The sequence below is a fragment of the Dendrobates tinctorius genome, unplaced genomic scaffold, assembly GCF_039654945.1.
Source record: "Dendrobates tinctorius isolate UK_male_01 unplaced genomic scaffold, ASM3965494v1 ptg000211l, whole genome shotgun sequence".
NCBI lineage: Eukaryota > Metazoa > Chordata > Amphibia > Anura > Dendrobatidae > Dendrobates > Dendrobates tinctorius.
Genome location: NW_027361878.1, coordinates 14553396 through 14579914, shown reverse-complemented (window position 1 = coordinate 14579914; position 26519 = coordinate 14553396). Strand labels below are relative to the sequence as shown.

The window sequence follows — 26519 nt, the reverse complement described above, 5'->3', positions numbered from 1 at the left end:
ACTCCACAATGGAAAAATGACCCTAGGTCCATGTAAACAGCATACCAGAGTGTGAAAAAATACACCCCCTCAAATAGAAATATTTAACCATGCAGAAGGTAGAAAACACTCTCTGTGTAGTAAAGGTGGACAATAAATTCATTACCTGAAAAGAGGGTTAACACTAATACCACATAAGTCACCACAGATAGAGATATATAACTCATGGAGAGTCTTGTCTGAATGCAATAAAAAAGAATATATTAGAGGCAAGCAATTTAAATCACCCTCTTTAGGAACATATATTGCACTGCTTCAAAAAAAACATGAAGCATGCAAATAATCCACATGGTCTAAGCCCCTGAAATAAGGAGAGAGAGGTATAGGCTAAAATAGCCTCCTACAATGGTCAGCACATGCTCACATTAGCGATATACAAAACCCATGTAGAGAAAGGTATAGGCTAAAACAGCCTCCTACAATGGTCAGCACATGCTCACATTAGCGATATACAAAACTCATGTAGAGAAAGGTATAGGCAAAAATAGCCTCCTACAATGGTCAGCACATGCTCACATTAGCGATATACAAAACTCATGTAGAGAAAGGTATAGGCTAAAATAGCCTCCTACAATGGTCAGCACATGCTCACATTAGCGATATACAAAACCCATGTAGAGAAAGGTATAGGCTAAAATAGCCTCCTACAATGGTCAGCACATGCTCACATTAGCGATATACAAAACTCATGTAGAGAAAGGTATAGGCTAAAATAGCCTCCTACAATGGTCAGCACATGCTCACATTAGCGATATACAAAACTCATGTAGAGAAAGGTATAGGCTAAAATAGCCTCCTACAATGGTCAGCACATGCTCACATTAGCGATATACAAAACCCATGTAGAGAAAGGTATAGGCTAAAATAGCCTCCTACAATGGTCAGCACATGCTCACATTAGCGATATACAAAACTCATGTAGAGAAAGGTATAGGCAAAAATAGCCTCCTACAATGGTCAGCACATGCTCACATTAGCGATATACAAAACTCATGTAGAGAAAGGTATAGGCAAAAATAGCCTCCTACAATGGTCAGCACATGCTCACATTAGCGATATACAAAACTCATGTAGAGAAAGGTATAGGCAAAAATAGCCTCCTACAATGGTCAGCACATGCTCACATTAGCGATATACAAAACCCATGTAGAGAAAGGTATAGGCTAAAATAGCCTCCTACAATGGTCAGCACATGCTCACATTAGCGATATACAAAACTCATGTAGAGAAAGGTATAGGCAAAAATAGCCTCCTACAATGGTCAGCACATGCTCACATTAGCGATATACAAAACTCATGTAGAGAAAGGTATAGGCAAAAATAGCCTCCTACAATGGTCAGCACATGCTCACATTAGCGATATACAAAACTCATGTAGAGAAAGGTATAGGCAAAAATAGCCTCCTACAATGGTCAGCACATGCTCACATTAGCGATATACAAAACTCATGTAGAGAAAGGTATAGGCAAAAATAGCCTCCTACAATGGTCAGCACATGCTCACATTAGCGATATACAAAACTCATGTAGAGAAAGGTATAGGCAAAAATAGCCTCCTACAATGGTCAGCACATGCTCACATTAGCGATATACAAAACTCATGTAGAGTGGAGCAGGCAGAGTGGAAAGACCTGACGTGTGTTGCCACACTTGGTGCAAAGTGAACAGCCTATTGATCACGCCCATAGTATTAGCAGGCGGGCTGTTCTGCACTATATACATGCATCACACAGAAAAAACCAAACCAACATAAAGAGGCCCAGCTGCATCCTGCAAATATGATAAAAAGTGCTAATACTATGGGCGTGATCAATAGGCTGTTCAGACACTTTGCACCGCACTGTGTGACTGATGTCCTATGCAAGCCTTATCTGTGTCTATTTTTCCCACTAGGCAGCCAGCTCCTCTTTTTCTTTTGGATACTGGCTGTCTTCATCAGTGGGTTGCACCTGTGCTGCCCCAAGCCTTTATCAATGGAGGCCTGCTGCATCCTGCTAGTGCATCAGTCAGGATTTGTTGAGTCTACCTTTCATATGTAAGTTTTTTGAATTTTTTCTTATGTTATCTCTACTTAAGCATGCTAGTTCCTCCTGTCAAGGGAGTTTCAGTCTTCCAATTAGAAATCGTCCAGACCTGAATAAGTAAGATGCTTCTTTATTGGACATGCCGGCATGGAGAGAGAATGACAGCCAAACCAGGTGTGGGCCGTCCTCTGTCTATCTCAATACATATTCTTAAGAGTTTAAATAGCAGAGCCGAAAGGGTGTTGTAACACATTGCGTTTGCAGAATAGTAAATACAATTTGCTTAGCATTGGGTTATCCTTATCTCTGTTACCACAGAAGCAAAGGTATGACTGTTACTTTTTGTACGTTAGATAAGTTTTGCAACCTAAGCACTACACCCATGTATTACATCAGCTGAAAAGAGTGACTAGGGATAATAATGGCAGAATCATGTACGGTATATACTGTGTATATACACACACATACACATATGTATATAGATACATATATATATATACACATACATATGCACATAAAAGAAAGAACTTTATTACAATTATTATAACCTCCCCCCAGTGTCAATCGTACACTTGCTGTTGCCTGTCGAACATTGATCCCTCTGCGTTCTGTGCCTGACCCAGCTTGACTTGATTCTCTTCCTGAACTCAGACCCTTTGGTTGTGACCTGACTTTGCTTTTTTCCCCTTTTTCCCTTCCCCCCTACCGTTCCCCTCTGGGCCACAATCCTTCACCGATTCCACATCAATATTTTTATTATCCCCCTGTGGGACCCTAATGTTTAGCACCTAATCCCATGTTCCAAACTGTGCTGTAGTATGTGTGAACACTAATGGGCCTCAATAGCAGCACTATCTCACTGTGGGAAAACATAACGGACGGGGTGAGGTTAGGGCTTAGTGTACACTACACGATACTGCGGTTCCCTGCACTGGTCTACAGGTCACACAGCGCTACATGTACATCAGCTCCAGTCCCTCCCGCTAACGACCCTCACACGGGTCTCTTACTCCGGCCGGGCGCGCGTCATGCTGTATAACTACAGAGCCTGGCTCCTCCCTCACACATGACTGGTCACATGGTTGAGCCTATACAGTATGGGCACCTTCCAGGTCCTGACTGCAGCCCATACAGTCTAGCCAGCTCACTACTGAAGATGCAAGACTGTATGGGCTCCTTCCAGGTATATATTCTTGAAGATAGCAGACTTTATGGGCTGCTGCCTGGCCCTGACTACAACCCACACATGACACTAGAATGTATGTGCTCCTTCAAGGAATAAATTATTAAAGCCATCAGAATATATGGGCCATACTGTCTAGCCGGCTCACTGGTGAAGACACAAGAATGTATGGGCTCCTGTCAGGTATATATTATTGTAGATATAGACTGTACGGGCTCCTGTCAGGTATATATTATTGTAGATACAGACTGTACGGGCTCCTGTCAGGTATATATTATTGTAGATATAGACTGTATGGGCTCCTGTCAGGTATATATTATTGTAGATGCAGACTGTATGGGCTCCTGTCAGGTATATATTATTGTAGATACAGACTGTACGGGCTCCTGTCAGGTATATATTATTGTAGATACAGACTGTACGGGCTCCTGTCAGGTATATATTATTGTAGATATAGACTGTATGGGCTCCTGTCAGGTATATATTATTGTAGATATAGACTGTATGGGCTCCTGTCAGGTATATATTATTGTAGATACAGACTGTATGGGCTCCTGTCAGGTATATATTATTGTAGATACAGAATGTACGGGCTCCTATCAGGTATATATTATTGTAGATATAGACTGTATGGGCTCCTGTCAGGTATATATTATTGTAGATATAGACTGTATGGGCTCCTGTCAGGTATATATTATTGTAGATACAGACTGTATGGGCTCATGTCAGGTATATATTATTGTAGATACAGACTGTACGGGCTCCTATCAGGTATATATTATTGTAGATATAGACTGTATGGGCTCCTATCAGGTATATATTATTGTAGATATAGACTGTATGGGTTCCTGTCAGGTATATATTATTGTAGATATAGACTGTATGGGCTCCTGTCAGGTATATATTATTGTAGATACAGACTGTACGGGCTCCTGTCAGGTATATATTATTGTAGATATAGACTGTATGGGCTCCTGTCAGGTATATATTATTGTAGATGCAGACTGTATGGGCTCCTGTCAGGTATATATTATTGTAGATACAGACTGTACGGGCTCCTGTCAGGTATATATTATTGTAGATACAGACTGTACGGGCTCCTGTCAGGTATATATTATTGTAGATATAGACTGTATGGGCTCCTGTCAGGTATATATTTTTGTAGATATAGACTGTATGGGCTCCTGTCAGGTATATATTATTGTAGATACAGACTGTATGGGCTCCTGTCAGGTATATATTATTGTAGATACAGACTGTATGTGCTCCTGTCAGGTATATATTATTGTAGATACAGACTGTATGGGCTCCTGTCAGGTATATATTATTGTAGATACAGACTGTACGGGCTCCTATCAGGTATATATTATTGTAGATACAGACTGTATGGGTTCCTGTCAGGTATATATTATGTAGATATAGACTGTATGGGCTCCTGTCAGGTATATATTATTGTAGATATAGACTGTATGGGCTCCTGCAGGTATATATTATTGTAGATACAGACTGTATGGGCTCCTGTCAGGTATATATTATTGTAGATACAGACTGTACGGGCTCCTATCAGGTATATATTATTGTAGATATAGACTGTATGGGCTCCTGTCAGGTATATATTATTGTAGATATAGACTGTATGGGCTCCTGTCAGGTATATATTATTGTAGATACAGACTGTATGGGCTCCTGTCAGGTATATATTATTGTAGATACAGACTGTATGGGCTCCTGTCAGGTATATATTATTGTAGATACAGACTGTATGGGCTCCTGTCAGGTATATATTATTGTAGATACAGACTGTACGGGCTCCTATCAGGTATATATTATTGTAGATACAGACTGTATGGGTTCCTGTCAGGTATATATTATGTAGATATAGACTGTATGGGCTCCTGTCAGGTATATATTATTGTAGATATAGACTGTATGGGCTCCTGCAGGTATATATTATTGTAGATACAGACTGTATGGGCTCCTGTCAGGTATATATTATTGTAGATACAGACTGTATGGGCTCATGTCAGGTATATATTATTGTAGATACAGACTGTACGGGCTCCTATCAGGTATATATTATTGTAGATATAGACTGTATGGGTTCCTGTCAGGTATATATTATTGTAGATACAGACTGTATGGGCTCCTGTCAGGTATATATTATTGTAGATACAGACTGTACGGGCTCCTGTCAGGTATATATTATTGTAGATATAGACTGTATGGGCTCCTGTCAGGTATATATTATTGTAGATATAGACTGTACGGGCTCCTGTCAGGTATATATTATTGTAGATATAGACTGTATGGGCTCCTGTCAGGTATATATTATTGTAGATGCAGACTGTACGGGCTCCTGTCAGGTATATATTATTGTAGATACAGACTGTACGGGCTCCTGTCAGGTATATATTATTGTAGATACAGACTGTACGGGCTCCTGTCAGGTATATATTATTGTAGATATAGACTGTATGGGCTCCTGTCAGGTATATATTATTGTAGATATAGACTGTATGGGCTCCTGTCAGGTATATATTATTGTAGATACAGACTGTATGGGCTCCTGTCAGGTATATATTATTGTAGATACAGACTGTATGTGCTCCTGTCAGGTATATATTATTGTAGATACAGACTGTATGGGCTCCTGTCAGGTATATATTATTGTAGATACAGACTGTACGGGCTCCTATCAGGTATATATTATTGTAGATACAGACTGTATGGGTTCCTGTCAGGTATATATTATGTAGATATAGACTGTATGGGCTCCTGTCAGGTATATATTATTGTAGATATAGACTGTATGGGCTCCTGCAGGTATATATTATTGTAGATACAGACTGTATGGGCTCCTGTCAGGTATATATTATTGTAGATACAGACTGTACGGGCTCCTATCAGGTATATATTATTGTAGATATAGACTGTATGGGCTCCTGTCAGGTATATATTATTGTAGATATAGACTGTATGGGCTCCTGTCAGGTATATATTATTGTAGATACAGACTGTATGGGCTCCTGTCAGGTATATATTATTGTAGATACAGACTGTACTTGCTCCTGTCAGGTATATATTATTGTAGATACAGACTGTATGGGCTCCTGTCAGGTATATATTATTGTAGATACAGACTGTACGGGCTCCTATCAGGAATATATTATTGTAGATACAGACTGTATGGGTTCCTGTCAGGTATATATTATGTAGATATAGACTGTACGGGGCCCTGTCAGGTATATATTATTGTAGATATAGACTGTATGGGCTCCTGTCAGGTATATATTATTGTAGATACAGACTGTATGGGCTCCTGTCAGGTATATATTATTGTAGATATAGACTGTATGGGCTCCTGTCAGGTATATATTATTGTAGATATAGACTGTATGGGCTCCTGTCAGGTATATATTATTGTAGATATAGACTGTATGGGCTCCTGTCAGGTATATATTATTGTAGAAACAGACTGTATGGGCTCCTGTCAGGTATATATTATTATAGATACAGACTGTATGGCTCCTGTCAGGTATATATTATTGTAGATACAGACTGTATGGGTTCCTGTCAGGTATATATTATTGTAGATATAGACTGTATGGGCTCCTGTCAGGTATATATTATTGTAGATACAGACTGTATGGGCTGCTGTCAGGTATATATTATTGTAGATACAGACTGTATGGGCTCCTGTCAGGTATAAATTATTGTAGATACAGACTTTATGGGCTCCTGTCAGGTATATATTACACTGGGGAACGCAATTTTTTAGGAGTTAGGTCAGACAACTGTTCTTAATTAATTTTTGGATGCTGAATCCAGAAATGATCTCAGTTTTTCTCTATCACGTCAAGTTTTTGAACTATAGGATTTTTGTCTTCTCAAAAATATGTAAACTGCTGTACCTAAAAAGTTTTTTTTAAATAGTACAAATATGAACAAAAAATGAAATATATAAGAAATAGGCATGACAAATATGTTTTTTAACACTATCATGTTTTTTACAAAGGATATATATATATGCAAGTATTTAAGGTAAAAATGTACATTTATAGCTTTTTCTGGAGTGTTTAACTTGAGGACAATCACGTTTGATGCTCCAGCAATAGTCACATATCATATGTACATCCCATATACCCTGGTAACGGTCTTCCATAACCTTCAAATCTTGGTGAAATCGTTCACCTTGCTCATCGCTAACAGCACCAAGATTTTCCGGAAAGTTGGCAAGATGGCAATGCAGAAAATGTAGTTTAATACTCATGTTGCAACCAAGCGCTTTGTAGCTCTCCAATAGTTTCTGAACAATTTCTTTGTAATTACTTGCACGTGTATTTCCAAGAAAGTTCTTGACGATGTCTTTGAATGATAACCAAGCATTCTTCTCAAGATCTAACATAGTCCCGGTGAAATGTTCATCTTTGATGAGCTGTCGAATTTGTGGACCATCAAACACACCAGCCTTGATTTTTTCAATGGACAGTCCAGGAAGTGCCAACATGATGTACTTAAAACAGTCGCCTTCAGTTGGCAATGCTTTTACAAATTGCTTCATGAGACCTAGTTTTATGTGCAGAGGTGGGAATAGTATATTCTTCCTGTCAACAAGTGGCTGATGTAGAATGTTAGGATCTCCAGGTTTAAGACCAGATCTTGGAGGCCAATTCGACTCAACCCAATGCTTTTCTTGAGCTCTGCTATCCCACATACAGAAAAAGCAGGGATACTTTGTGTACCCACGTTGCTGACCAAGAAGGAAGCAAACCATTTTAAGGTCAACACAGATGATCCAATTGTGTGTGTCATATTTCAATAACTCAATAACTCTCTTTACATCTCCATGTTCTTCACGAAGAGAGACAGAATGCCCAATAGGGACTGCACCAAATAAATTGCCATTGTGTAGAAGGACACACTTAAGACTCCGCTTTGAGCTATCAATAAACAGTCGCCATTCATTTGGATTGTACATTGAAAGCCCTAATTCTTGTAGTAAACCAGGAATATTATGGCAAAACACAAAACCGCTGTCACACCGAAAGTACTGCAAAAATGTACTTTCTCTAGTACGAAAGTATGATACCTTCGCTCCTTGTTCAAGTAACTGTTTCTCATTCAGCCTTGATGCTAGTAATTCTGAAGCTTTTTTGATAAGCCCAATTCACGTGCTAAATCATTTAACTCGTGCTGATCAAATCCCTTATGAACTGAATCCTTGTGACTTTCAAATTCTGCATCATTGCTATCACTGTGTTCGCCAACATCACTCAGAACTTCTAGAGATGGTAGCTGTTCGAAAACTGGCACTGGAATTTCAGCTGAATGAGGCATTGGTCTGATAGCTGACGGTACATTTGGATATTCTATTTTACTTTTATTTTTCCTGTTAAATCCTGATGTTTTCACTAAACAGAAGTAACAGTCTGTGGAATGACTTTTTTGCTCTCTCCACACCTTGGGGATACCAAATGCCAACTTTTCACGTGTTCCTTTGGTCCACATCCGTAAACTCTCGACACACTGCTTGCACACTATGTGAGGGGCCCATGGCTTATCTTGATCACCGAGTTTTACTTTAAAATATGCAAAATATACTTGTTTGACAAATGCACTGATGTTTGCCCTTTGAACTGGAATGGTGAAAACACCACAAATATAGCAGAAGGAGTCAGGGTTGTTTAGGCATTTACGACGAGAGGAAGAAGGAGCAGACATGATCTGAAACAAAGGAAATATGTACATAAGTAAATAAAACACTGAGATGGAAAGTTACAAGCTTTGAAAACTAACAAAGAAAAAAATCATAAAAGATATATAAATTACAACTAAGCGCCCAATGTAAAGAGAAAAGCTATCACAAATCCTATTTATTCCTACTATGATACATTTTTTGTGTAAAGATATTGATAATTATGACGTATTGGGAGCTGTACACACCTATCACCACACTGTCTCAGTTGTGACTACTCTTACAAGTTGCCATGTAGCTCTATATGAGTCGAATTGTACTCAGATAACATGTCTTATTACAGAAATCAGTGCAATTGTGCTTCTATGGCAGGTAAGTTGAAGAGGAAAAACTTGACGTGATAGAAAAAAACTGACTACATTTTTGGAATCAGCATGCCAATTTTAGTATAAATCAGCTCAAAAACCTAACTCAACAGAAATTTTTTTTCAAATTGTTCCCTAGATACAGACTGTACGGGCTCCTGTCAGGTATATATTATTGTAGATACAGACTGTATGGGTTCCTGTAAGGTATATATTATGTAGATATAGACTGTACGGGGCCCTGTCAGGTATATATTATTGTAGATATAGACTGTATGGGCTCCTGTCAGGTATATATTATTGTAGATACAGACTGTATGGGCTGCTGTCAGGTATATATTATTGTAGACAGACTGTATGTGCTCCTGTCAGGTGTATATTATTGTAGATATAGACTGTACGGACTCCTGTCAGGCATATATTATAATAGATACAGACTGTATGGGCTCCTGTCAGGTATATATTATTGTAGATATAGACTGTATGGGCTCCTGTCAGGTATATATTATTGTAGACAGACTGTACGGGCTCTTGTCAGGTATATATTATTGTAGATATAGACTGAATGGGCTCCTGTCAGGTATATATTATTGTAGATACAGACTGTATGGGCTGCTGTCAGGTATATATTATTGTAGACAGACTGTACGGGCTCCTGTCAGGTATATATTATTGTAGATACAGACTGTATGGGCTCCTGTCAGGTATATATTATTGTAGATACAGACTGTACAGGCTCCTGTCAGGTATATATTATTGTAGACAGACTGTATGGGCTCCTGTCAGGTATATATTATTGTAGATATAGACTGTATGGGCTCCTGTCAGGTATATATTATTGTAGATACAGACTGTATGGGCTCCTGTCAGGTATATATTATTGTAGACAGACTGTACGGGCTCCTGTCAGGTATATATTATTGTAGATATAGACTGTATGGGCTCCTGTCAGGTATATATTATTGTAGATACAGACTGTACTGGCTCCTGTCAGGTATATATTATTGTAGATACAGACTGTCCGGGCTCCTGTCAGGCATATATTATTGTAGATACAGACTGTATGGGCTCCTGTCAGGTATATATTATTGTAGATACCGACTGTATGGGCTCCTGTCAGGTATATATTATTGTAGACAGACTGTAAGGGGTCCTGTCAGGTATATAGTATTGTAGATACAGACTGTACAGGCTCCTGTCAGGTATATATTATTGTAGATAGACTGTATGGGCTCCTGTCAGGTATATATTATTGTAGATATAGACTGTATGGGCTCCTGTCAGGTATATATTATTGTAGATACCGACTGTATGGGCTCCTGTCAGGTATATATTATTGTAGACAGACTGTACGGGCTCCTGTCAGGTATATATTATTGTAGATACAGACTGTACAGGCTCCTGTCAGGTATATATTATTGTAGATAGACTGTATGGGCTCCTGTCAGGTATATATTATTGTAGATACAGACTGTATGGGCTGCTGTCAGGTATATATTATTGTAGATACAGACTGTATGGGCTCCTGTCAGGTATATATTATTGTAGATACAGACTGTACAGGCTCCTGTCAGGTATATATTATTGTAGACAGACTGTATGGGCTCCTGTCAGGTATATATTATTGTAGATATAGACTGTATGGGCTCCTGTCAGGTATATATTATTGTAGATACAGACTGTATGGGCTCCTGTCAGGTATATATTATTGTAGACAGACTGTACGGGCTCCTGTCAGGTATATATTATTGTAGATATAGACTGTATGGGATCCTGTCAGGTATATATTATTGTAGATACAGACTGTACTGGCTCCTGTCAGGTATATATTATTGTAGATAGACTGTCCGGGCTCCTGTCAGGTATATATTATTGTAGATACAGACTGTATGGGCTCCTGTCAGGTATATATTATTGTAGATACCGACTGTATGGGCTCCTGTCAGGTATATATTATTGTAGACAGACTGTACGGGCTCCTGTCAGGTATATATTATTGTAGATACAGACTGTACATGCTCCTGTCAGGTATATATTATTGTAGATAGACTGTATGGGCTCCTGTCAGGTATATATTATTGTAGATATAGACTGTATGGGCTCCTGTCAGGTATATATTATTGTAGATACCGACTGTATGGGCTCCTGTCAGGTATATATTATTGTAGACAGACTGTACGGGCTCCTGTCAGGTATATATTATTGTAGATACAGACTGTACAGGCTCCTGTCAGGTATATATTATTGTAGATAGACTGTATGGGCTCCTGTCAGGTATATATTATTGTAGATATAGACTGTATGGGCTCCTGTCAGGTATATATTATTGTAGATATAGACTGTATGGGCTCCTGTCAGGTATATATTATTGTAGATACAGACTGTACGGGCTCCTGTCAGGTATATATTATTGTCGATACAGACTGTACGGGCTCCTGTCAGGTATATATTATTGTAGATACAGACTGTACGGGCTCCTTTCAGGTATATATTATTGTAGATATAGACTGTATGGGCTGCTGTCAGGTATATATTATTGTAGATACAGACTGTACGGGCTCCTGTCAGGTATATATTATTGTATACAGACTGTAGGGACACTCACTTCAGGAGACTCTCACATCTCTTCCCGGATTTCATCACTATGAAGGAGGAAGAGAAAACATATATCCTGCTGGGGGAGCAGTGGTGATAGCAGCGCAATATGTGAGCGAATGTCATAGACTGCGAGAAAGACAGTCATGATATGCCATGGACTTCTATAGCCCCATCCTGGATCTGCCCCCATCCACTTTTCCTAGAGCCCCTACCCAACATCCCTACAGTCCCTATCCCTATTCCCTTTTTTACACTTGCTTTGGCAAAACTAATGTGTATTTAGTCCTGCCAATAAAGCTTCTTTGAATCTTGATATGGACTGTACGGGCTCCTGTCAGATATATATTATTGTAGATACAGACTGTATGGGCTCCTGTCAGGTATATATTATTGTAGATATAGACTGTACGGGGCCCGGTCAGGTATATATTATTGTAGATATAGACTGTATTGGCTCCTGTCAGGTATATATTATTGTAGATACAGACTGTATGGGCTCCTGTCAGATATATATTACTGTAGATATAGACTGTACGGGCTCCTGTCAGGTATATATTGTTGTAGATACAGACTGTATGGGCTCCTGTCAGATATATATTACTGTAGATATAGACTGTATGGGCTCCTGTCAGGTGTATATTATTGTAGATATAGACTGTACGGGCTCCTGTCAGGTATATATTATTGTAGATATAGACTGTATTGGCTCCTGTCAGGTATATATTATTGTAGATACAGACTGTATGGGCTCCTGTCAGATATATATTACTGTAGATATAGACTGTACGGGCTCCTGTCAGGTATATATTGTTGTAGATACAGACTGTACGGGGCCCAGTCAGGTGTATATTATTGTAGATATAGACTGTATGGGCTCCTGTCAGGTATATATTGTTGTAGATACAGACTGTATGGGCTCCTGTCAGGTATATATTACTGTAGATATAGACTCCTGTCAGGTATATATTATTATAGATACAGACTGTACGGGCTCCTGTCAGGTATATATTATTGTAGATATAGACTGTACGGGGCCCAGTCAGGTATATATTGTTGTAGATACAGACTGTTTGGGCTCCTGTCAGGTATATATTATTGTAGATATAGACTGTACGGGCTCCTGTCAGGTATATATTATTGTAGATATAGACTGTACGAGCTCCTGTCAGGTATATATTGTTGTAGATACAGACTGTAAGGGCTCCTGTCAGGTATATATTGTTGTAGATATAGACTGTATGGGCTCCTGTCAGGTATATACGGTGGGGAAAAAAAGTATTTAGTCAGTCAGCAATAGTGCAAGTTCCACCACTTAAAAAGATGAAAGGCGTCTGTAATTTACATCATAGGTAGACCTCAACTATGGGAGACAAACTGAGAAAAAAAAATCCAGAAAATCACATTGTCTGTTTTGTTTTCATTTTATTTGCATATTATGGTGGAAAATAAGTATTTGGTCAGAAACAAAATTTCATCTCAATACTTTGTGATATATCCTTTGTTGGCAATGACAGAGGTCAAACGTTTTCTGTAAGTCTTCACAAGGTTGCCACACACTGTTGTTGGTATGTTGGCCCATTCCTCCATGCAGATCTCCTCTAGAGCAGTGATGTTTTTGGCTTTTCGCTTGGCAACACGGACTTTCAACTCCCTCCAAAGGTTTTCTATAGGGTTGAGATCTGGAGACTGGCTAGGCCACTCCAGGACCTTGAAATGCTTCTTACGAAGCCACTCCTTCGTTGCCCTGGCGGTGTGCTTTGGATCATTGTCATGTTGAAAGACCCAGCCACGTTTCATCTTCAATGCCCTTGCTGATGGAAGGAGGTTTGCACTCAAAATCTCACGATACATGGCCCCATTCATTCTTTCATGTACCCGGATCAGTCGTCCTGGCCCCTTTGCAGAGAAACAGCCCCAAAGCATGATGTTTCCACCACCATGCTTTACAGTAGGTATGGTGTTTGATGGATGCAACTCAGTATTCTTTTTCCTCCAAACACGACAAGTTGTGTTTCTACCAAACAGTTCCAGTTTGGTTTCATCAGACCATAGGACATTCTCCCAAAACTCCTCTGGATCATCCAAATGCTCTCTAGCAAACTTCAGACGGGCCCGGACATGTACAGGCTTAAGCAGTGGGACACGTCTGGCACTGCAGGATCTGAGTCCATGGTGGCGTAGTGTGTTACTTATGGTAGGCCTTGTTACATTGGTCCCAGCTCTCTGCAGTTCATTCACTAGGTCCCCCCGCGTGGTTCTGGGATTTTTTCTCACCGTTCTTGTGATCATTCTGACCCCACAGGGTGGGATTTTGCGTGGAGCACCAGATCGAGGGAGATTATCAGTGGTCTTGTATGTCTTCCATTTTCTAATTATTGCTCCCACAGTTGATTTCTTCACTCCAAGCTGGTTGGCTATTGCAGATTCAGTCTTCCCAGCCTGGTGCAGGGCTACAATTTTGTTTCTGGTGTCCTTTGACAGCTCTTTGGTCTTCACCATAGTGGAGTTTTGAGTCAGACGGGGTGAGGGTGTGCACAGGTGTCTTTTTATACTGATAACAAGTTTAAACAGGTGCCAATACTACAGGTAATGAGTGGAGGAAAGAAGAGACTCTTAAAGAAGAAGTTACAGGTCTGTGAGAGCCAGAAATCTTGATTGCTTGTTTCTGACCAAATACTTATTTTCCACCATAATATGCAAATAAAATGAAAACAAAACAGACAATGTGATTTTCTTTTCTCAGTTTGTCTCCCATAGTTGAGGTCTACCTATGATGTAAATTACAGACGCCTCTCATCTTTTTAAGTGGTGGAACTTGCACTATTGCTGACTGACTAAATACTTTTTTTCCCCACTGTAGATATAGACTCCTGTCAGGTATATATTATTGTAGATATAGACTGTACAGGCTCCTGTCAGGTATATATTATTGTAGATATAGACTGTACAGGCTCCTCTCAGGTATATATTATTGTAGATATGGACTCCTGTCAGCAGGGCCGTATTGTTAGGCGTCAGGTTCTTGCAACTGCACAGCAGGAATCCAGAGCCTTGCATTTAGCAGTCTCCCATTCTCCACCGACCGCTCAGAAGCCTGCACAGCAATCCTGGCATTCTGGATGCCCTGCTCAGACCAGCTCTGTGGGCCAGCAATAGCCGTGCAGGCTGCTCAGCAGCAAGCTACTTCAGAGGCTAAGTCCTCAACTCGCGCTACTGGGCATGCTCACGAGACGATCTCCCATTGGAGATCGGGAGTCACATGCTCAGGTCCATCTCCGGGATTTGGAAGCTTCCGGCTATAATGATGACGGATGCATGAACCTGCGAATGACTCATTAAGACTCCCCTCCCTCTGATATTACGTGTGTGGATAGGGACTTGGTTATAGAGTGTGCGCCAGTCAGTGGCACGCTACAGGCCACAGTGCATATCATCACCTAACTAGCGTCCGACAGTGCGCCCCTCCTGGGTACTGTCGTATAGCGGCTGTCAGTAGCCGCGCTGCAGTTTGCAGCACCTGTGGGCGTCCGCGGCAGCGATGCCACACGCACGGTAGGTCTTGACGGACTCAGTCCCTCTGCCTTGGGCCCAGCTCCTGTGACCATATACCGTGCGTGCTTTTCTCTGAGACCTGTGAGTCCAACAGGGTCAGTACTTATGTTTATGTCTAAGGTGTCTCTGTGAAGCTAACAGAGTACACCCAGTGCACACCGGGTGACGTTCAACCCGTGTGCGATATACCGCCATATTGTGCGTCTGCCATTATATAGCAGCAGCTTAACACCTCTGCATGGTGGACCCCAGGCGGCGAACGCACTTTCTATTTTATAATTAGTGCATTCCGCCATCCCTAACATTACACTAGCGCCAGGGTCTGGCTAGTAATGGCGGACCTGCAGCAGCTACGGCAGTACATTCGGCAGCTGGAGGGCAGGTTGGTGACTATCGAGAGCTCCACCTCAGCTGCGAATGCTACAGTGGCTGCTGCCCAGGCAGTCGCAGAGGCTGTCTCGCGTGTGCCCACACCCACGCCTGTACCGACATCGTCTCGCCTCCCGTTGCCCGATAAATTTTCTGGTAACAGCGCCTCCTGTATGGGTTTCATGAGCCAGTGCTCTATCCAGCTGGAGCTACTGGCCGCACGATTTCCTACAGAGCGGGCTAAGGTGGGGTTTATCGTCTCCCTCTTGTCGGGCAGGGCGTTAGAATGGGCCACACCGCTGTGGGAGAGTGGTGACCCAGCGGTTCTGCGCGCCGCTCAGTTTCTAACCTCTCTAAAACAGGTCTTTTTGGGACCACGGGTCACTCACGATACCTCTCTCCAGCTATTAGCTTTAATACAGGGCTCCCTCTCGGTCAGCCATTACGCCGTCCGTTTTCGGACACTGGCTTCCGAGTTGGAGTGGCCTGATAAGGCACTCGTCCCTGTGTTCTGGAGGGGTTTGGCGGAGCATGTCAAAGATGCTTTAGCTACCAGGGAGGTTCCTGTAACTCTGGAGGAGCTGATTGCTATCTCCACCCGCACTGATCTCCGTTATACTGAGAGCGGGTTGGAGCGAGCTCAATCCAGACAGAAAGTTAGGTTGGTTCCAACCATCTCTGTACCTCTTGTACCCACGGAGGTGTCTCGCACCGGTCCCAAGTCGAGTCCGGCACGAAGCTTCGCACGCTGTTACCAGTGTCGACAGTTTGGTCACCCGGCTAACCGGTTCCCGCAGCGCTCGAAAAAACGAGCACGTACCATGGTAGTAGGTGGGGGTCTACCTGATATGAAACTATTTTCCCCAAAACCAGTATTCCAAGGGACGTTAGATAGCGGTGCTTCCACCTGGGAGGTAGAGGTCACGGTGGATTCCGGGGCAGAAGGAAATTTTATGTCCTCGTCCTTCGACCAAAAGCAGGCTATTCCGCTGGTACTACTGCCCCATCCCATGACCATCAGGGTGGTTAATGGTGCGCCTTTACCGTATCAGGTTACCCACCAGACAGCACCTCTTGGTCTCTCAATCGCACCATCTCACCACGAGACCTTGTCCCTGTTCATTTTACCAGATGGCATCGACCAGGTGCTTCTCGGAGTTCTGTGGCTCCGTTTCCATTTCCCTCATATAGATTGGTCTTCGGGGAGTATACTGGGTTGGAGCAAGGACTGTGAGGGAAGGTGCATGAGGGGCAGTGTTCAAGTAGCCTCCACGGAAGTGCCCGCGGATCTTTCCCCGCTTCCTAGACACTACCAGCAGTACGGGGACGTCTTCTTCAAAAAATCTGCGGAGACGCTTCCGCCGCACCGTACTTACGATTGTCTGATAGACCTATTGCCAGGCGTGGAACCTCCTAGAGGCCGTGTGTATCCTCTGACTCTCCCAAAGACTGTGTCACGGTCATGTGTGTCTGGATGCAGCGAGTACCGCAAGGTGAACCCATATGATGCACGTGACCCTGGATACACCGCCTCCAGTGGGGCGAATTTAAATAATAAACACGTGCAAATGGATACACCGCCTCCAACTGGCGAATTTAGACATTACACGTATATACAAGTCTGGAAACCCCGCCTCCAGTAAGGCGAATTTAAACAATAAGGGAAACCTGGGAAACATTAACAATGGTGGGCCCTGCGATAGGGAATAGGGAAGTGGAGACCTCCTGAGCTCCCCTGAGCCAGTGTCCCTACACTCCTAACGTTCCCTATGCCGGTTCCGCACCGGGCGCGCAACAGGAACTTAAAACCCCTAGCTCGCCCTGACCTAAACCCTCACTAGGGAATTGGTCTGTGCGGAAACTAATCCCACCACTGCACTAAACACACATGAGGAAAGATGACAAAACAGGGAAAACACCACTTAGCTTTGCTCTGTTGCGTACGCTCCTAGCAACAGAGCCCACCACCTGCGTGCATCTTCTCCTCCACCCGGATCCATCACCATAACTGGATCCTTCACCATAGTGCAGCCTTGGAGCAGAGTCCACCACCAGTTGCAGCTGTCCAGTAACAGAGTCCCAAAGATGAGTTCAGCTTCTGCCAAAACGTCCAGCATGCAGGCTCGGACTGGCCCACCGAGGTACCGTTGGATCCCTCTGTGGGCCCCGCCCCCGAATGTCACTGTCACTCACTGGTCGCTCGTACCCAGGGGCAGGGCCGGCGTCAGCACCCGGCGCTCCCGGGCAAGTGCCGGGGCCCTGGCGAGATGGGAGGGCCCACTCACGCTGTCTGGGATACCGGCCGCTGCCGCCACGCCCCCCCATGTACTGACCCCATCCTGTGCCCTCCGCGAGGGACCCACGCAGTGACGCAGCTCCTTACAGCCAGCAATGATCATCGCTTCCTTCGGCTGTAATCTTGTGTGCGGTGCCAGCACAGGACCTGTGATGAGGTCACAGGAGGGAAGGAGTCAGGGGTCACATGATCAGGGTGGCTGCAGGACTCTGCTGTGCTGGTCGCTTTTCATTATGGTGCTGGTCTGGATGGATGAGGTAACGTTTATGTGCGGGACAGTGGGGTCAGGGAGGGGTTTAACAAGGTGGATGTAGCAGAGCCGTGTGTGTACTTGTGTGGGGTCAGGGAGGGGTTTAACAAGGTGGATGTAGCAGAGCCATGTGTGTACTTGTGTGGGGTCAGGAGGGGTTTTCAAGGTGGATGTAGCAGAGCCATGTGTGTACTTGTGTGGGGTCAGGGAGGGGTTTAACAAGGTGGATGTAGCACAGCCGTGTGTGTACTTGTGTGGGGTCAGGGAGGGGTTTAACAAGGTGGATGTAGCAGATACGTGTGTGTACTTTGTGTGGGGTCAGGAGGGGTTTAACAAGGTGGATGTAGCAGAGCCGTGTGTGTACTTGTGTGGGGTCAGGAGGGGTTTAACAAGGTGGATGTAGCAGAGCCGTGTGTGTACTTGTGTGGGGTCAGGAGGGGTTTACAAGGTGGATGTAGCAGAGCCGTGTGTGTACTTGTGTGGGGTCAGGAGGGGTTTTACAAGGTGGATGTAGCAGAGCCGTGTGTGTACTTGTGTGGGGTCAGGGAGGGGTTTAACAAGGTGGATGTAGCAGAGCCGTATGTGTACTTGTGTGGGATCAGGAGGGGTTTACAAGGTGGATGTAGCAGAGCCGTGTGTGTACTTGTGTGGGGTCAGGGAGGGGTTTAACAAGGTGGATGTAGCAGAGCCGTGTGTGTTCTTGGGTGGGGTCAGGAGGGGTTTACAAGTTGTACGGAGCAGAGCCGTGTGTGTACTTGTGTGGGGTCAGGGAGGGGTTTAACAAGGTGGATGTAGCAGAGCCGTGTGTGTACTTGTGTGGGGTCAGGGAGGGGTTTAACAAGGTGGATGTAGCAGAGCCGTGTGTGTACTTTGTGTGGGGTCAGGAGGGATTTAACAAGGTGGATGTAGCAGACCCGTGTGTGTACTTGTGTGGGGTCAGGAGGGGTTTACAAGGTGGATGTAGCAGAGCCGTGTGTGTACTTGTGTGGGGTCAGGAGTGGTTTTACAAGGTGGATGTAGCAGAGCCGTGTGTTTACTTGTGTGGGGTCAGGGAGGGGTTTAACAAGGTGGATGTAGCAGAGCCGTGTGTGTTCTTGTGTGGGGTCAGGAGGGGTTTACAAGGTGGATGTAGCAGGGCCGTGTGTGTACTTGTGTGGGGTCAGGGAGGGGTTTTACAAGGTGGATGTAGCAGAGCCGTGTGTGTACTTGTGTGGGGTCAGGGAGGGGTTTTACAAGGTGGATGTAGCAGAGCCGTGTGTGTACTTGTGTGGGGTCAGGGAGGGGTTTAACAAGGTGGATGTAGCAGAGCCGTGTGTGTTCTTGGGTGGGGTCAGGAGGGGTTTACAAGTTGTACGGAGCAGAGCCGTGTGTGTACGAGGTGTACGGAGCAGAGCCGTGTGTGTACGAGGTGTACGGAGCGAAGCCGTGTGTGTACGAGGTGTATGGAGCAGAGCCGTGTGTGTACGAGATGTACGGAACGGAGCCCTGTGTGTACGGAGCTGAGCCGTGTGTTTATGGAGCGGAGCAGAGCCGGGGGTGTACGGAGTGAAGCTGCGTGTGTACAAGGTGTACGGAGCGGAGCCGTGTGTGTACGAGGCATACAAAGCGGAGCCGTGCGTGTACGAGGTGTATGGTGGGGAGCATTTATACCTCCCGAGTCCCAACTGTCCCGGATCCAGCGAGACAGTCCCAATTTTGAGAGAGAGACTGCCCCAGCCGGGAGCTTACTTTCCCCGCGGGACACAGGAGTGCACAGCAGAGCCCCAAGGAGCAATTTAAAACTTGCACGTAACGTTCTACCGGAAGTGACGTGCTGGAAGCTGACCAGAAATTAGGTCATTTCAGTAGGAGATTGTGACGGAACCATGGAGGCACTTCAGGGAATGCTTCAGATCCATCACCGTGTCCTCCTCTGACAGCGGACAGCGAGATCGCCTTGGAATCGGGGATGTCGGCCATGTGAGCGGATCATGATATGTCCTGCACCAGGAGGCTCAGGTAGGCACTACAATGGGAGCTGGGCTGCTATAGTATCTTTATAGAATTTTTCTTTCTCTGTTTCTTTCTCTCTCTGTTCTTTCTCTCTAATCTTTTTTTCTCTCTCTCTGTTCTTTCGCTCTCTGTTCTCTTTCTTTCTTTCTGTCTCTGTTCTTTCTCTCTGTCTGTTTTCTCTTTCCTCTCTTTCTCTCTCTCTGTTCTTTCTTTCCCCTCTTCCTCTCTGTTCTTTCCCCTCTTTCTTTTTCTCTCTACCTCTCTGTTCTTTCTTTCCCCTCCTTCTTTTTCTCTCTCTCCCTGTTCTTTTTTTCTGTCAACTCTTTTTCTCTCTCCGTTCTTTCTTTCACCTTTTTTCTCTCCCTCTCTGTTCTTTATTCCCCTTTCTTTCTTTCTTTCTTTCTTTCTTTCTTTCTTTCTTTCTTTCTCTGTTCTTTTTTTCTGTCCACTCTTTCTTTCTCTTTGTTCTTTTTCTTTCTTTCTTCTTTCTCTCTGTTCTTTCTTTCCCCTCTTTCTTTCTCTATCTGTTCTTTCTTTCTTTACCCTCTTTCTTTCTCTTTCTCTCTGTTCTTTTCTTTCTCTCTCTGTTCTTCCTTTCTTTCTCTCTGTTCTTTATTTTCTTTCTTTCTTTCTTTCTTTCTTTCTTTCTCTTTCTTTCTTTCTCTGTTCGTTCATTCTATGTTCTTTCTTTCTTTCTCTCTCTGTATCTTTCTCTGTTCTTCCTTCCATTCTCTCTTTCTTTCTCTGTTCTTTATTTCCCCTCTCTTCTTTCTTTCATGCGTACACTACTAATCAGTAGCCTCCATCACATGAATGTGTTTTGCCACAGAGCGAGTGTCCGTGTGGATCACATGCGTGTCCGTGTGATCCACACAGGGAGAAGTCCGTTTTTGGCCGTCACCACGGATGTCACACGGCATGAGTCGTGGTATGTGTTAAGGGGGGGCCAACTGAGACTTTTTCGCCCGGGGCCCTCAAAAACCTGCAGCCGGCCCTGCCCAGGGGTGGGATTCAGCGGGTTCTCCCCGGTTCGGTGGAACCGGTTGTTAAAAAAGCAGCCAGTTCCCCGAACTGGGGAGATTCACAGCCGCGATCCGGTACTTTGATGTTCCTGCAGTGCAGCCGGCAAGGAGCAGGAGCAGAGGAGGACTCTTGCTCTGCTTCCTAGTCCCGCCCGCCGCGCCGGATACCGCGTATTGATACGTCGGGTCGTTCTCTGCTCTGTCTCTGACTACTGGACAGAGCACAGCACACCCCGGAGGCCCCCCGCCCCGCGCACAGTGCGGCATTGGCGGGTAACTGGAGCTCGCTGGAGGAGTCACCGCCACTGCCCAGACCTGTCAAGTCAATGTGAGCTGAGCCCAGGCAGCGTGACGGACCGGTGATTTGCGCACACCCGGAGGCCGGAGGAGAAGGACGAGCGGTGCAGGGCCTGGCCATCCAGAAGGCCTCAACCGCGGCCGCGGGATTACAGTGACAGTCTTCTTCTTCTTCAGAGTCAGACGCGTCGCAGCCTGTCGCCTGTGTATCTGGTACACAGGCCAACGCCGGGTCAGTGAGTTACTGTCTGTATGTGCTGCGTATTGGGGACCTGTGCTGCCTACTAGGGACCTGTGCCTGCCTATTGGGGACCTGTGCTGCCTATTAGGGACCTGTGCTGCCTACTAGGGACCTGTGCCTGCCTACTAGGGACCTGTGCCTGCCTATTGGGGACCTGTGCTGCCTATTAGGGAACAATGCTGCCTATTAGGGACCTGTGCCTGCCTATTGGGGACCTGTGCTGCCTATAGGGACCTGTGCTGCCTATTGGGGACCTGTGCTGCCTATTGGGGACCAATGCTGACTATAGGGAACAATGCTGCCTATTGGGGACCTGTGCTGCCTATTGGGACCTGTGCTGCCTATTGGGGACCTGTGCTGCCTATTGGGTACAATGCTACCTATTGGGGACCTGTGCTGCCTATTGGGACCTGTGCTGCCTATTGGGGACCTGTGCTCCCTATTTGGGACCAATGCTGCCTATTGGGGACCAATGCTGCCTATTGGGAACAATGCTGCCTATTGGGGACCTGTGCTGCCTATTGGGGACCTGTGCTGCCTATTGGGGACCTTTGCTCCCTATTTGGGACCAATGACGCCTATTGGGGACCAATGCTGCCTATTGGGGACCTGTGCTGCCTATTGGGGACCTGTGCTGCCTATTGGGGACCTGTGCTGCCTTTTGGGGACCTGTGCTGCCTATTGGGGAGTTGTGCTGCCTATTGGGAACCTGTGCTGCCTATAGGGACCAATGCTGCCTATTGGGGACCAATGCTGCCTATTGGGGACCTGTGCTGCCTATTGGGGACGTGTGCTACCTATTGGGGACCTGTGCTGCCTTTTGGGGACCTGTGCTGCCTATTGGGGAGTTGTGCTGCCTATTGGGAACCTGTGCTGCCTATAGGGACCAATGCTGCCTATTGGGGACCTGTGCTGCCTATTGGGGCAGCTAATCGCACGGGTACCGGGAAGCTTTCGCCGCTAAGACCGGCAGGCAGCAACGCTGCCTGGCTGGTCCGGGCGAATTTTAGCCCCCCCTGCAGATACGAACGCTTCGATTGGCTGGGCTGTGTAGCATCTACCATGGAACTCTTGTTGGGACAAAGTGATCACTATACCCCCTACGTCAATCCTTGGGGGTGTAGATTCCAAAATGGGGTCACTTTTTAACTTCAAAGTAACACAGGTCAGATTTGCAAAAAATGGCCTGGGCATTAAGGTGAAAACAGGCCTGCGGCCCTAAAGGATTAAATGAATCGTAGTGCGGAAAGATCTGCAGCATATGAACAACGGTGCAGCTTTTAGTAGAATTAGGATGCTGAAATGATGCAGATTTGGCGTGGGATATACGGCAAAAGAACCCATGTGTAATTCCGCGGTCTCAAAGCCTAAATGTTGAGTTGTACATTACTGTAGGTGGGCCCCTAAAATTAATTCCCTTGGTGGGCCTTAGACACCCCAGTCCGACCCTGCCAGCATGCTTGAGTCCAGCTCTCAGCAACCAAGTCCCGCATGCTGAATGCAACTTTCTCCATAGTCGTCATTCCACCAAGCCATGCAAGCACTTCCTGCCAACACCATAAACTGTGACTCCACCATGCCATGCCAGCCCTTCTTGCAGACCACCTAGCTGCCACTCGTCCCCTCTGGCTGGGCTGCGCAGGACTCATGTTCAGCTCCTTCCTCCCCCAGGCTTAATTGCAAAATGACACACAATATCACCAACACTGAATGATACACCTGACACTCATTTATAGAGCATTCACACCTGTTACCTAATCACGTGCACTTAACCAAAGAACTAAAGTGCGATACCACTCACCACCACCGGGCAACTTAGAATGAACACCACGTGTAATAATTCTAATGGCCACCGGGGGCAATCACAACACACTTTGGCACCAAGCCAAAGGAAAAAAAAAGTTCACTTTTCCATTTAAACTGTCAGATCCAGCCTGGATCATGACAGACGGAGGCTATGTCACAATATATTCGGGAGAACCTGGCAAGAGGGTTTATCAGAAAATCGGTGTCGTCGGCTGGTGCAGGGTTCTTCTTCCTGCAGAAGAAGAGTGGAGAGTTGCGCCCCTGCATTGACTACAGAGGTCTCAACGCCATTACAGTGAAAAACAAATACCCTCTCCCTTTGATCTCTGAGTTGTTCGACAGGTTGTGAGGGGCCCGGATCTTTACGAAATTGTATCTACGGGGGAGGTACAACCTGATCCGCATACGCGAAGGAGACGAGTGCAAGACAGCCTTTAATACCAGGGATGGCCACTATGAGTATCTGGTCATGCCCTTTGGCCTCTGTAATGCGCCTGCTGTCTTTTAGGACTTTGGAAATGACGTCTTTCGCGATATGCTCTCTACTTCGGTAATGGTCTATATGGATGACATCCTCATCTTTTCTCCAGATTCGACCTCCCACCAGAGAGAGGTCTGCAAGGCCTTCGACCGTTTGCGGGCGAATTCTGTCTTCGCCAAGCTGGAGAAGTGCCAGTTTGAGCAGGAGTCCTTGCCGTTCCTGGGCTATATCATCTCTGCCCAGGGGTTGGCTATGGATCCTGCCAAATTGCAAGCGGTAATGGACTGGCAGGAGCCCCATTCTCTGAAAGCGGTGCAGCGCTTTTTGGGGTTCGTTAACTATTACCGCTAATTCATTCCTCACTTCTCCACACCGGTAGCTCCTTTGGTCGCTCTCACCAAGAAAGGAGCCAATCCTAAGGTTTGGTCAGAGCAGGTCTCCACAGCCTTTTCGTCTCTAAAAACCCATTTTGCTGGCACACCCATCCTCCACCGTCCCGATGTGGATAAACCTTTTATCCTAGAGGTAGATGCCTCATCCGTCGGTGCAGGAGCAGTCCTTTTCCAGAAGGAGGCTCAAGGTCGTAAGCATCCCTGCTTTTTCTTCTCAAAGACCTTCTCACCAGCGGAGAGAAACTACTCCAATGGGGACAGGGAGTTGCTGGCCATGAAACTGGCCTTTTCCGAGTGGAGGCATCACCTGGAGGGAGCCCGGTTTCCCTTTCAGGTGTACACTGATCATAGAAACCTGGTCTATTTACAAACGGCCCAGCGCTTGAACTCTCATCAAGCTAGGTGGTCGCTCTTTTTCTCCCGCTTCCGCTTCACCTTGCACTATCTGTCTGGAGAGAAGAATGTCCGTGCGGATGCTCTCTCTCGCTCGGGGGTCTCAGTGGAGGAAGAGGATGCTGAGCCTCGGCTAATTGTCCCCACTGAGAGCCTGAGGACCGTGGCTCCGGTCGCTTTTGAGGCAGTACCGCCGGGCAAGACCTTTGTCCCTCCTCGCCTGCGACCAGAGGTCCTCGCGTGGGCACACGCGTCCAGGGTGGGTGGTCACTTTGGCAATAAGCGTACCACAGAACTCCTGTCAAGGTCTTATTGGTGGCCGCACATGGTTCAGGACACTAAAGAGTACATTCAGGCATGCGTCTCTTGTGCTCGGAACAGGTCATCTAGACAGAGGCCGGCTGGGTTACTGTATCCCTTGCCGGTGGCAGACAGACCCTGGGAGATGGTCGGCATGGATTTTGTGGTCGGCTTGCCCAAATCTGGTGGCAGCACGGTCATTTGGGTGGTCACCGATCATTTTTCTAAAATGGTGCATCTGGTGCCACTCGCGCGGCTGCCTTCCGCTCGTGGTCTCGCCGCACTGTTCATAAAGCACGTATTTCGTTTGCACGGTATGCCAGACAAAATAGTCAGTGACCGAGGTCCTCAGTTTACATCTCGATTTTGGAGGGAGCTCTGCAGTCTACTCAGTATTGAGCTCAATTTGTCCTCCGCATATCATCCCGAGATGAACGGGTTGGTTGAGAGAGCCAATCAAACCCTGGTCACGTACCTGCAACATTTTGTCTCTGCCAGGCAGGATGACTGGGCATCCTTACGACCGTGGGCTGAATTTGCCCTAAATAACGCAGTGGCTGATTCCACTGGTTAGACGCCGTTCCTTCTTAATTACAGCCAGCATCTGCGCGTCCCTGTCCCGATGCCAGTGTCTTCCACTGATTCCAGGGTGGCAGACTGGGCTGTGGAGGCTCGCGAAATTTGGGATCACACCCAGGATGCCATTCAAGCCTCTAAAGAGAGAATGAAAGCGTCCGCCGACACACATCGTTGCCCCACTCCAACTTTTGCCCCTGGCGACTTGGTGTGGCTCTCTGCCCGAAATATCAGGTTGCCGGGCTGAGTCCTCCAAGTTCGCTCCGCGATACATTGGTCCCTTCAAAGTCCTCGAGCGGATCAGCTCAGTGGTCTACCGTCTGGCTCTTCCACCACACTTGGCCATCTATGACGTCTTCCACGTGTCCCTTGTCAAGCCTGTTCACATGGCCCGGTTTTCCAAGTCATCTGCCGGGACATCAGACTTGTCTTCGGACGAGTTTGAGGTCAACGCAATTGTGGGACGCAGGATTGTGCGTGGCAAAACATTAAATTTGGTGGACTGGAAGGGTCATGGTCCAGAGGCCCGGACCTGGGAACCAGTGGAGAACATCCAGGCCCCGCTCCTGATCGCGGCATTTGAGCGTAGCGAGGCTCAGAGGGGAGGGGGCCCTAGGGGGGGGTAATGTTAGGCGTCGGGTTCCTGCA

General features: G+C 45.7%; 1 long non-coding RNA gene across 1 annotated transcript in view; it reads left to right on the top strand.

Moving 5' to 3' along the window:
- The first annotated feature begins 1826 nt into the window (after positions 1–1826).
- LOC141058165 (uncharacterized) overlaps positions 1827–26519 on the top strand; it is a 33330-nt gene continuing 8637 nt past the window's right edge. Inside the window, exon 1 of the long non-coding RNA XR_012222108.1 lies at positions 1827–2074. This is a non-coding gene — a long non-coding RNA (uncharacterized lncRNA). The remainder of the gene's footprint in view (positions 2075–26519) is intronic.